Source organism: Camelus bactrianus, chromosome 10, assembly GCF_048773025.1.
Source record: "Camelus bactrianus isolate YW-2024 breed Bactrian camel chromosome 10, ASM4877302v1, whole genome shotgun sequence".
Lineage (NCBI taxonomy): Eukaryota > Metazoa > Chordata > Mammalia > Artiodactyla > Camelidae > Camelus > Camelus bactrianus.
Genome location: NC_133548.1, coordinates 56,256,691 through 56,268,729, shown reverse-complemented (window position 1 = coordinate 56,268,729; position 12,039 = coordinate 56,256,691). Strand labels below are relative to the sequence as shown.

Here is a 12,039-nt window from a genome sequence, read left to right as displayed (position 1 = left end):
CAGGAACTCTGAAGGGCTGCTGACTCCAACTTCCGCTTTCCCTTCCCGGAGCGCTCTGGACGCTCACGGGCATGGAGAGGCGGTGTTACCCGGGGTTCTCAGCCCCATCTTCAGTCCACCACGTACTGAGGACCTCAGGCAGACCGCTTAGCTTCTTCTTGCAACATGTTTCCTCATATTTAAAAAGGAGGTGAGGTGTTTCTGCTCTAAATCGCTGGTGGTTGCTAGAGGCGCTCGGAATCCGAGGCGAGTGGTGCGAGTCCAGTTTTTAGAGAAGGTGTGAACCCGTCCGAAGACTGACTGGCAACTGGGAGAACTCGCGCGGAGACTTGGGCTGTCTGAACCGGGACTGGATAGGCTCCTCGCGGGTTCCGCAGTCCCCTCCGAGCACGTCAGTCCCGGTGCCTCCTCGCTCTCACCGCCCCCGCCCCCCCACAACCCCCGGCCTTTCCCGGGACCCGCGCTCCGGCCTTGGCGCGGGCTTCCTCCGGGTGCGGGCTGTGGGGGCTCCAGGGCGCGCTTGCGGGGTGATGGGGTGCGCGCCCGTGCGTGCGTGCGTGCGTGCGTGCGTGCGTCTGAGCCGGCGCTGTGGGCGGGTCCGCTCTCTTCCGCACCCCCTCCCCGCCCCCGCCTCCCCGCCCCGTCGCGTGGCTCGTTGTTGAGAGAAGTTGGTGGGTTTTAGCCAGCATGAAAGTCTTCAAGTTTCCGCATGGCCAAGGTAATTTTACTAGCATTTCCTTCCATTCCTTTCCCCCCAGTTTGCCCCCAGTTCAGGTTTTCGACCTGGTGACCCAGAGCTCTGGCGCCGGGATTCAAATTGTTCACTGCTTTTTCTGTTGTTCGTGAAAAATTAGCTGATGGTACCGTCTTTTTTGTGCTTCTTGCATCCTTTTTCTAAGGGTAGGAGAGCAACTTCGCAGTTTCTTAGAGAGGCTGTAAATGAATTATTTGTTCAAGAAAGATAGCCCGTGAAGAAGTCATTTAGTGGGCACTGTATAACTGAAAGGGAAATGCAGGGTTCCGTTTTTCGTTAATGATACACTATTGGTCAGGGCCTTAACCTCTCCAGTCCTTTCTCTGTCAAATCAGGTTCATAACTTCGCCCTAGATTTGGTTTGTAAATGACAAAGGCATCTCATGGAGGGGGAGGTAATTAGGTTTATGTATGTGTGTACGTATTTATTTATCTTCTATCGGAGGTCCTGGGGAATTGAACCCAGGACTTTGTGCATGCTAAGCAAGCACTCTACCCCTGAGTTACACCTTTCTGCCACCCAGGACTCTTCTAATGGGCAGCTTTGGCTGGAGGCTTAGCCATCAGCCCTAGTTTGAACTTTCTTCAAACGTGCTGCAGTCTGAAACGCTGCCTCCTCAATCCTTTCCTTTCCCTGTCTTTCAGGGGTGTCAGGCCTGTGTCATAGTTTGCAGACTCTCCCACCTTCCCTTGCTCCCTTCCCTTTTCTCTTTCACAAACATTTCCCCTAGTAACTAATCTCTTGCGTGTTGTTATGGACTGAATTGTGTCCTCCCCAAAATTCATATGTTGAAGCCCTAAGCCCGCAATAGCCTAGAATGTGACTGTATTTGGAGATGATCGCCCCTTTAAAGAGGCGATTAAGTGACAGTGAAGCTGTTAGTGTGAATCCTAATCCAGTGTGACTGGTGTGCTTATAAGAAGAAGAAATTTGGACACACAAGAAGACACCAGGGGTGTGTGCACAGGAAGGGCCATGTGAAAATGTAGCTGTCTCCAAGCCAAAGACAGAGGCCTCAGAAGAAACCAAATCTGTTGACATGTTGATCTTGGACCTCTAACGTCCAGAATTGTGAGGGGTAAAAAAAAAGTGAAGGTAGAATCTACTTCATAGAGTTTATTTGGAGGATTAAGTGATAAAACGTATGCAGTGTCTATATATGCTCGGTGTATGTTTGTTACCGTTGTTGTTATCCTGCCCTCATATGGCCTAGAGGAACCGTCTAGGTGGTGCCACCTCTCTGCTCAGTGCTCACATCTTTGCTGCTGCAGCCACCAGCTTCACGAAGGTGTAACCTGACACCAGCTTGCCTCAGCTGCCACACCTGTCTCTGCTTTCTGCCACAAGTCCACTCACCAGTCTGGCATGCACAAAACTGGAAGGGCAAGGGAGTTGACACCCCATGTGGCAACTCTTGACAGTTGGAGGTCTGGGGGCGGGAGGGAACTGGTGGATAGAGGCTCCCCTCCTCACACCTTGGAGAGAGAGTTCTGAAGGGTGTGATGGATGCTTTTCGGAAGGTCCTGGAGGATTGACTCCCAGCCCACAGCAGTGAATAGCCCAGTGAGACATCCTGGTATTTGCCTTTCCCTCCTCTGTTCAGTCTCCCTGGTTCTTCCCTCCTCTTGCCTGGGGTCACTACTCAGAATGAACTATCACATGCCAGCCTTTGAATCAGACTCTGCTTTCTAAGGGATTGTGGAAGTGGGCATAGGGAGAGAGGGAGAATGGGTAGTGGGAATGAGAGTTTTCCAGACTAAGAAATGGCCATCTAGATCATTGCCACCTCACATCTTTGTCTCCTTTGTCATCTTTGCCAAGTGATCATCCAGCCACTGCTTTAATATGTCCTGTGACAGCAACACGTGGTCACCAGTCCCATTTGTAGACACCCTTATATCCTTGGCACCTAAAACAATACCTAACAAGGAATAAGAGCTTAATAAACATTGTTGAATGAATTTTTAAGTAAAGAAAATTTTGTGGTTTGTATAGACTGCAAATCTAACTTCCTTTGCCTTTTAAGCATTAGATCTAGTTTTCCATGTAAAGTAAGCCTTCATATGCTTTAGACTCTGTGTGTGTGTTTGTTTTTTCACAAAGAGAATTAATTACCAGAGGATTTGGAGGTCTTTTAATTATGCACTTTAAAAAATAATCGTGGAATTAAGTTGCTACTTTATTTAACTGATGTAGGCATTTTTTCCTTAGGTTTACATAGTATTTTTTAAAGTGTTAGTACGGAAAGTAAAATTGACTTGGAGTCAGAGGATCAGAAGTTTAGTCTGTATGACAATACTTTAGTGACTTTAAGGTTAGGTTAATTTTTTTTTCTGCTGAGTCATAACTTTTAAAAAAATAACTTTTCTAATTATGATGGCACTACATGTTTATTGTTAAAAATTTGGAAGAGACAGAAGCATGTTAAAAAAAGAAAGGACAAAAAAAAATGATTCATAATTTCTACTACCCAGAGGCAACACTTTAATATTTTGGCTCATTTTATTTCAGTCCTATTCCTGTCCGTGAAAAAATATATAAAGTGGGTTGTATGTAAACCTTCCTATCCTGGTTCACTTTGGTTACATTATAGGTAAATGTTTAACAATGGTATTTAACATATGGTACAAACATTATTTTTAATGTCAGCACAATTGTCCATGTTTTCAGATGCATTCTTTTCCACACTTCCACTGCCCACCAAAAGTCTTATTTAGAAGATTTAATATTTTAAAAGAATATTTTGGGGGGATTTTCTAATTATAAAAATAAGTACAAAAAATAGAAAATAATACCTATTGATTTTGTTGTGGGTCTTTACAACTTTTTTTTACATTCTGTGAAATTGGAATCTTACGTTTACAATAAGATGATACCTTTTTTTCATTTAATGTTTTGTGATCATTTCTTCATGTCCTTACTTTTTACCTTTTTTTTTGGTAAAAGTGAATTTTAATGGGATCTAGGATTCCATTATGTGGAATCGACTAATGGTTTAGTCAGTTTACCATCATTAAACTTTTAGGTTGTTTCTGATTTTTTTCACTACCCTTAAGTAATAGTGTCATGAAGAGTATTAGATGAGTTTGTTATGGGTTACTTATGTCAGATGATATGGTTGCATTTGTCACTCTCTAAAAATCAAGGTGTTTCAAGATAATTGGCATGGAAAAGACAGATTATTTGGAATGCAATTTTTTTCCTGAGATTTTCATATGTATGATTTCATTAAACATTGCAGTTCAAGTACCTAGGTTAAAAAAGTACCATTTTGTTTCTTGGTCATTATTTGTTTTCATCAGTGAGTTTATAGGATCCAGATTATGGGGATTCCTGTGATGTGTTGTTGAGAGAGATTCCCTTTATAGTCCATCATCAGTGACCTTCATTATAAACACATTTGTAGGCTACAAAGGTAATGAGTTTTACCAGTTAAAGATACTGGATTAAAAGCTAAGAGCCTGTGGTTTTCCTCAGGCTAGATGAGAGTTCAGTCCTGTGCATGAAATGCTTGAACAGCACAGATGTACCATGGAGGATAATGTATTCTCCCCACTGGGGCCTGGATTGATGTATCATTATATTATCATTTATAGATATAAATATATAAATATATAAAAAGGAAGAACTGCAATTTCTTACCAACAGCACATTTGCTCTCTTTCCATCACATCCTCTCCTAAGTACATTGGTATGGACTACAGAAAAATTGCTTGTATTTAGCAAGCCTCATCTGTTAACTCTTCTTACTGCTCCAGCTCTAGAGACCTGAAGTGACTTGAAAACTTCTAAAGGAAAATACTTTGGTTAACCTTTATCATCCATGAAGCTCAGCCTAGCTAAGGAAAGATTCATTGTACTGAGAAAGACAGGGATCAGAGGTCTCCAACCTCCGTTCAACACACGGCAACTAGAGCTTTCACTGGGTCCTGACTAGCCAGAGCACAGCACAGCTTAGAAGTGCAAGTTGACCTGCCTTCCTCCACCTCCACCCACACCTGCCATCCTTCTGCCCTAACAGACTCAGATTTCTCTCAAGGCTGCTCTCCAGATCACCCACTTTACCTTTTACAGGCAGTAATAATAGCTACCATCTGCGGAGCTGTGTCAGGCAGGCTTGGTAGTAGATACTTGGCATTAATTATTCCATGCCATGAGATGAGTCCAGTTCTACCTCTTTATAGATGAAGAAATGGAGAGTCACAAGGATTAAAAAAAAAACCCAATTTGACATCATTGTTAAGTGGCAGGAGCTTTTTGAAATTATATGTCTCAGACCCTCCATTTCACATCCCCTTTCAAAAAATATATTTCTTACCCAATACTGACATTGTTATATACTCAAGTAAACTACCTATGTAAGAGAGAATTTGTAAGCAAATTGAAGTGGGGGTGGGGGAATTTGCTGACATGACCTCAAACCAGCAGGGTTTACATAGAAGAAAAAGTTACTGGCAAGATCAGGCAAGACACTTTCAGCAGATAAATTCTCAGGCTGGCAAAGGTAGTACAAAATTATCTTTCCACCGTAATAATACGAAACACTCTTGAGACACTGCCTTGGCAGGGCAGGGTTGACTGTCTCTCAGCTCCTAATTAAAGAAGAGTTGTCAAACACACCAAATTACAGAAACTGTATACTCAGCCCTTTGTGATGGTGAGCCTCCGGGCCCTCTCTAACCTTAACCTCTCAGCCTGGCTTATTCATTCCCCAGAACCTGTCCACACCATTATTCTCCCCGCTCTCTGCCAGTGTCTGTGCCCTTCCATTGCTTTTGTCCCAATGCCTTGTACGTAACATGCTTTAAGCCCTACATCAAGCATCAGCTCCTCCTTGAAGCCCCCTCCTCATCCTCGCAGTTCTTCCTTTTCATGCCTCAGTTGGCTGTCGCTGACTTCTATCATAATGTTTCCTACGCTATGTTGCCATCTTTTGTTCATCAACCTGTGCTAGGCTGAGAACTTCCTGTGTTCAGGGACTGTGTCTTGTTCTTACTGGATTTTGTTTGCCTAACCTAAAGCTTGACCTGAAGTGGTCCCTCATCAGTAATGGTTTAGTGAATGGATGAATGAATGAAAACATAGGCGATAACAATAAGGGCTAACATTTACCGAACATCTACGATATGCCAGCATCTTAAATACATTATCTCTTTTGATCCCCTAAACATCCCTATAAGGTAGAGGTTATATTTATCTCTATATTACTGATGGGAAAATTGAAGTTCAGCAAGGTGAAGTAACTTGTTTAAAGTTACTCAAATAGTGATTGATAGAATTAGGATTTGTGCTCAAATCTGTCTACTTTCTGAGCTGGAATTCTTAACTACCACAGCTTACAGTATGGCAGCTTCACAAGGGGTGACTCATCACCACCTCCCAGACCCCAGCCTGCTTGCTTCTTTAATAGAACCTACTTAAAGAACTCAGCCAATAAAATTAAGATATCCTGTTGTGTGCTATTTCCCCAAAAGGTGCCAAAAATGGTACTTTTTGTGTATTCTAAATGCTGTGTGTCTTAATCCTAAAGGAACTAAGGTTTAGAGTCTTTTTTTTTTTTTTTGTCAGTCACTTAACATAACCGTAGGTAAAACAGGCAATATTAGGATAGTTTGGGTTACAGTATCTGAATACTTAACGATACATGATACTTTTCTATCTTTTGTATCTGATTATTAAATCTTTTATAGTGCAGATGGAGCAAAAAAGTGTAGATTATTAATTTTTTGACTGTATAAAGGGCCCTATTCACAGATTGTTCTTTATTTTTATTACTCTCATTCTGTTGTGGCATTTCCGATTCATCCACTGAGATATGTGCTTTTTAAGGACATTGGAGCTTTTTTTAGCAACATAGTGGAAAAAAATGACATTTCATTGACATCTGTTCATCTTTTCCTTTGTTTTGTTCTGAGGCATGCCTGTTTTAAAATCATTTCTAACTCTTGGAGTCACAGACAGGTCTGGTCTGTGTTGGAGTTGTAGTTGTCTATTTTTCCATGTTTTAGTCCACTGTGTTGTCATTCCTGGGTAAAGGCTCCATCTTTATTTCTAGGTGAGCCTTTTGCCCTGAATCCTGGGCAATAGGACTGGATGACCAAGGAGGAGACCAGGTCATTGTCACCTTTCTCCTCCTTAAGCCCCAATGAGGGCCCCAGCAGCTGGTCTCCTGCTTGCCTTTGAGCTGAAAGTAGAGGCCAAGGAAGGGCTCCCTCCTGCTCTCTCAAAAGAGATGGTAATCCCCGCTAATGTGTATTTAACACTTGCTCTATGTTAGGCTCCATGCTAAGCTCTTTAAATACATTAATTCATCTACTTTTCAAAACAGTGTTATGAGGTATGTACTAATTGCTATCTTCATTTTATTATTTAAAATAACTTAAATATTTGATTTTTCTAAAGTATTTGTTGCAAAGATTTTTCTTCCCCTGTTCCCATCCACCTCATGTAGCTGACCACTATTCTTAGTTTTTGTGCATCTTTTTGGAGTTTCCTTTACAAGTACAGTAAATTATATACATAATGCATCCATGTGTATTTTTCTTTTACACCAAAAGGAGCATCCTATACACTCTGTTCTGCACTGTTCTTTTTTTACTTATTGATATTCTTGGGTATATTTTTATACCAAGATAGAGAAAGTTTCTCTTTATTTTTTTACGAGTATGTAATAACCCAATGAAAATCATGCCATAATTTTATTATACCTATTTTAGAGCTGAAACTGGAGCCCAGAAGGTTAAATAACTTTCTTAAAGTCAAGGGAAAGATGGAATCCGCCTATGCCACTTACCTCTCTCCCCAAGGGTCCCAGAAACCTGAAGGTCATTTGACAAAGAAAAAAAGGCTATGGTGTTCCCCCAGTTCAGCAGCCCCTGCGTCTTCTCCCTTCCATCCGTCCTCCCCAAGGCCCTGCTCTGAGTCTTCTGAGCACTTTTGGAGCGGAGCAGGTGGATGTGCTTTGTTTTTTTCTCCTCTTCCTTTCCCTTCGACTTGACATATTTGGGGTCCTGTCCCTCCCCTCGTGCTTGCCTTTATTGGGACCCTTTAGATGTCTGTTTAGACATCCTTGGGAGTAGTTATTTGTGATAAGCCTTGGAAACTAGAGGTTTGACTGCAGGTCCCAAAGTGTCTGATGTTTGTGTACATTCAGAACTGTTTTCCCTGCCCTACTGGACCTCTGTCTGTGGCCCACTGCCCACCTGTCAAAGACTGGGCTAGCCTCTAAAGCAGCAAGAGCTACTGATGTTTTGGGTCATCACTTAGCAGCCTTCTGCCTGTCAGCGGAACTGATCCCACCTGGCTGGTTCTGAACCCTTGGCTGCAGACTCTGACTTTACAGTCACACTTCTGGAAGGCAACATGGCATGTGGTGAGTGTGAGCTAGTTTAGTAAAAGGCTGCCAGAACTTGGCACAGAGCAAAAACTCAGTGATGATGATGATGATGACGATGACGATGATGATGATGATGATGATGGTGATGACCTCATGTAATTCTTTCAAATCATGCAGACTATAATCATTATCCCTATTTTACAGATGTGGTCACAGGTCCCAGAAGATTTTTGTTTTGCTAGAGCTCACATAGTCATTGGGTGAAAGAAGGGAGATTCAAATCAAGGCCCTTCCTGGCTAATATTCCTTGTATTATTTCATTAAATAGACTTAATAAGAGATCCATTTTGCCAAATGGCACGTTTCAGTACATAGTTATTAAGGCACTGGACATACAGTCCAGGTTCACTCACAAAATAATGTTACTATGAGAAAGGGTTTGTGATTGGCACAAGATTCTGCTGTGTTCTTCAGTACATTACAATTATATTAAAATGAAACGCCCACTCTCCTTTCTGCAAATCCATCATCCATGTATTTTGTTTCAGCCTCAGAAATGTTCGAAACAAGTTTTTTAGCCAATTTTGGAAAGAAAATTTCCCTTTCGATAACCATAATTATAATACTAATAACTAACTATAATGTAAAACTCTAGTAACTAATAAGAGTTACCATACTTGTTATATACCAGTATATAACTATGTGCTAAGCTGTTTACCTCTATTATCTCATGTGCTCTCCATAACAACCCTGTGAGATAAGCATTATTGTTCTCATTTACAGATGGGGATTGAGTCTTAAGGGAAGTTAAGTGACTTGTTCAAAGTCTTAACAGCTTAGTAAGTGGCAGAAGCCAGATGCCAGCCCAAGCCAGAAGTGACCAAAGGCCCTTAAGTGAAATTGTTCTGTCTCACCATAGCTTTCTTTCCCTAGTGGTAGGCAACAGGGTGGCCACCTCTGCACCTGTGAGAGGGTGCAGAGTCCATGAGCTAAACCTATGGTGAATCTTTTAGAATCATTTCTTACTGGTCACAGATTTCAAATTACATGTTGTAATTCTCACCAGCTGGATCTCAGTGTTCTGGGTCTCTCTGTTTAGGAAAAAAATAACACAATGTGGTGCATGTTCTTTTTTAATCCTACCTGCATTGTTAGCACCTTTCAGTTTTTTCAAAGCTTTTTACATATGTTATCTCATTTGTCAAGTCACTAGCTTTTCTTAGCCAAGCTCCTAGTGGAATTCTCCTTCCATACATCTAACACACTCCATTTCTTTCTAAAACAAGACCATTCCCAAGTGTGGTCTTTCCAGATTAGATATGTAGAAACCACATATTTTATTTAAGGGGTTAATATCTCTTAATGAGAGATTCAAAAACTGAACTCACCCTGGCTGAAAGCACCAAGTGTGGTCATTCAAAGCCTCTTAAAGCAAATTAGATGCCATCTGCTTCCCAAGACTGGAAATGTAGACCTGCTGCTTAGAAATCTTGTTGGAATTAGTATTAAAACAAGGCTGTTGCCTGTCATTTGATTAATTACTCATGACATCTTACGTAAAAGTAATTTTTTCCTAAGTGAATTTTTCGATAATTAAGTGTCAAGTATGTGTTATTATTTTAGAGTGAACTTCTTTTTATTTAAATAACAAATTTGATCTTCACTCTAGTTGAATGTTTATTGAGCGCTTACTGTATGCTCGGCACTATTCAAGGCATTTGGGTTGCCTGGTGGAAAGATTAGAATCAAACCTTCTGATTCCTCCTCCTACAATACAAAATATTATGTGCACTGACCCATGATTTCATTGAGGGCAAAAAGCATGTCTTATTGCTCTTCTATGGAATAACTGAGACAGGACCTCACCTGTGGAAAGGTCTTCTTTATTTAAAGTGAAGTGAATTACTTCTTGCTTCATCTGCCTTCATGAAGGGCACTGTTAGCAGTCTTGGATCACAGAAAGGGGCATTCATGCTTCTGTTCTCTGTGATGAAGATCGAAGATGGATTTAGGACAAATTCTCTTATCTCTGGGCTCCCACAGTGCTTTGCAGCTATTGAATAGCAATATCACTTCTTCCACTTGTAACTGTGAGCTCCTTCGTGTCAGACACCCCATCTTATTCCTCTCTTTCCTTACGGTGGTAGACATAATACTCTGCACATAGGCCTACAGTCAGTATTTGCTGCACTGAACTAATTACAGGCTGCTTCATTTCCCTCCCAAAGAACGGGGACCGTGCCTCTGATATTTCCATTTACAACTTCACTATAGCACATAGTGACGCACATTTTGCACCTAATTCATGATCAGCAAATACTCATGGACTTCAAGTCTCATCTTTCCCTTGTTTGAGTTCATTGTACTACCATTTGGCTTTTTCATAGCAAGACCCCCAAAACTGAATCAAGGAATGAGTGCCTTCTCTGACTGATTACCCAATGAATAAACAATAACCAAACACATGGATAACGTGCCTTCTCCTACAGCCACAGAATGTCTCCCCCTCACCTGTCAAGTTGGGTAACAGGGCCCTGAAAAGGAAGGACTTGTCCAAGGTCACATAGAGAGATTGCAGTGAAGCTGCGACTGGAATCCAGATTTCATTATTTCCAGATTTCTACCTACTTAACATCTGCCCTCTTTCCCTTACTTTCCATCCCCACCGCTGCTGCCTGAGATCAGGCCCTTTCCCTCCCACCTGGACTGCTGCTCTCGCCTCCTGACTGTTCTCTCGCCGCCTGCCTCTACACCTCCAGCTCGTCCTCCACACGGTTGCCACGGTGATCTTCTAAAGTGCAGATCAGATCATGCTTACTCTGTTGTTAAAAGTCTTTTAGATGCTCCCCTCAAAACGTAGGATAGGGTCTACACTTCTTCACATGACCCTCAGGGCAACGAAGGCTCCGCCGTGATCCCCCTGCCTGCCGCTCATTTCTCTCCTTCGGAGCCCATTTCCCAGCCAAGTTCAAGTGTCTCCAGTGACCCTAACTTTTAGTTGTTTCATGCCGCCGTGCACAGCTGCCTGCGTTCCTCCTGCTTTCTCTGCCCAGACCACCATCTCAACCTGACTCCTTGGTAGACAGCAGCTTCTAGGGTCTTCTAAGTGGGCAGACAGGGGTCTCTTTGATCAAACCCCATTCTCTGTCCTCTGCCTCTCCCCACACATGCTCCCTCCCACATTAGAGCTGATGCCTAAGCACTTGTAACACTTCTTTCACTTCCTTTTTAAAAAATTTTATTTTTTATTGAAGTGTAGTTGATGTACAGTGTTAGTTTCAAGTGTATAACAAGGCAATTCAGTTATACATTTATATACATACATATTTTTTCTTTTCAGATTCTTTTTCATTATGTTATTCCAAGAAATTGAGTATAGTTCTCTGTGCTATACAGTAGGTCCTTGTTGTTTATCTATTTTATATATAGTAGTTAATATCTGCTAATCCCAAGCCCTTAATTTATTCCTCCCCCACCTTTTCCCCTTTGGTAACCATAGTTTGTTTTCTATGTCCGTGGGTCTATTTTTGGTTTGTAAATAAAATTTGTATCATTTTTTTTTTCAGATTCCACATGTATTTCACTCACTTTTTAAACACATTCCTTTCTGAGGAGGCTGTGAACTTTTTAAGGACAGAGATGCGATCCGACTCAGATTTGTGTTCCCAGAAGCTGACCGTAGGTCAGGCATATAATAGAGACCCCCTTACACAGCTGCTGACTCTGGAATAAATATAACTTCCCTAACCCTTCACAGTGAATTAACTCAACTTATGGTTTCCTTTAAATTAAGCCTCACATGGGATGATAGTTGGATTATGTAAGACCTAAAGGAAGGAGAGTATATTTAAAGAAGAGCCGCACTTGAAAATGTCTTGCTTTTATAGGTGGTGAACGAATATTTCCCTGCAGCCATGGGAAACTGTATCAGCATGTTGGTCACACAAA

General features: G+C 41.7%; 1 protein-coding gene across 18 annotated transcripts in view; it reads left to right on the top strand.

Moving 5' to 3' along the window:
* Positions 1 to 12,039, top strand: part of DLG2 (discs large MAGUK scaffold protein 2) — a 1,731,178-nt gene that overhangs the window by 1,509,652 nt on the left and 209,487 nt on the right. The window lies entirely within an intron of this gene.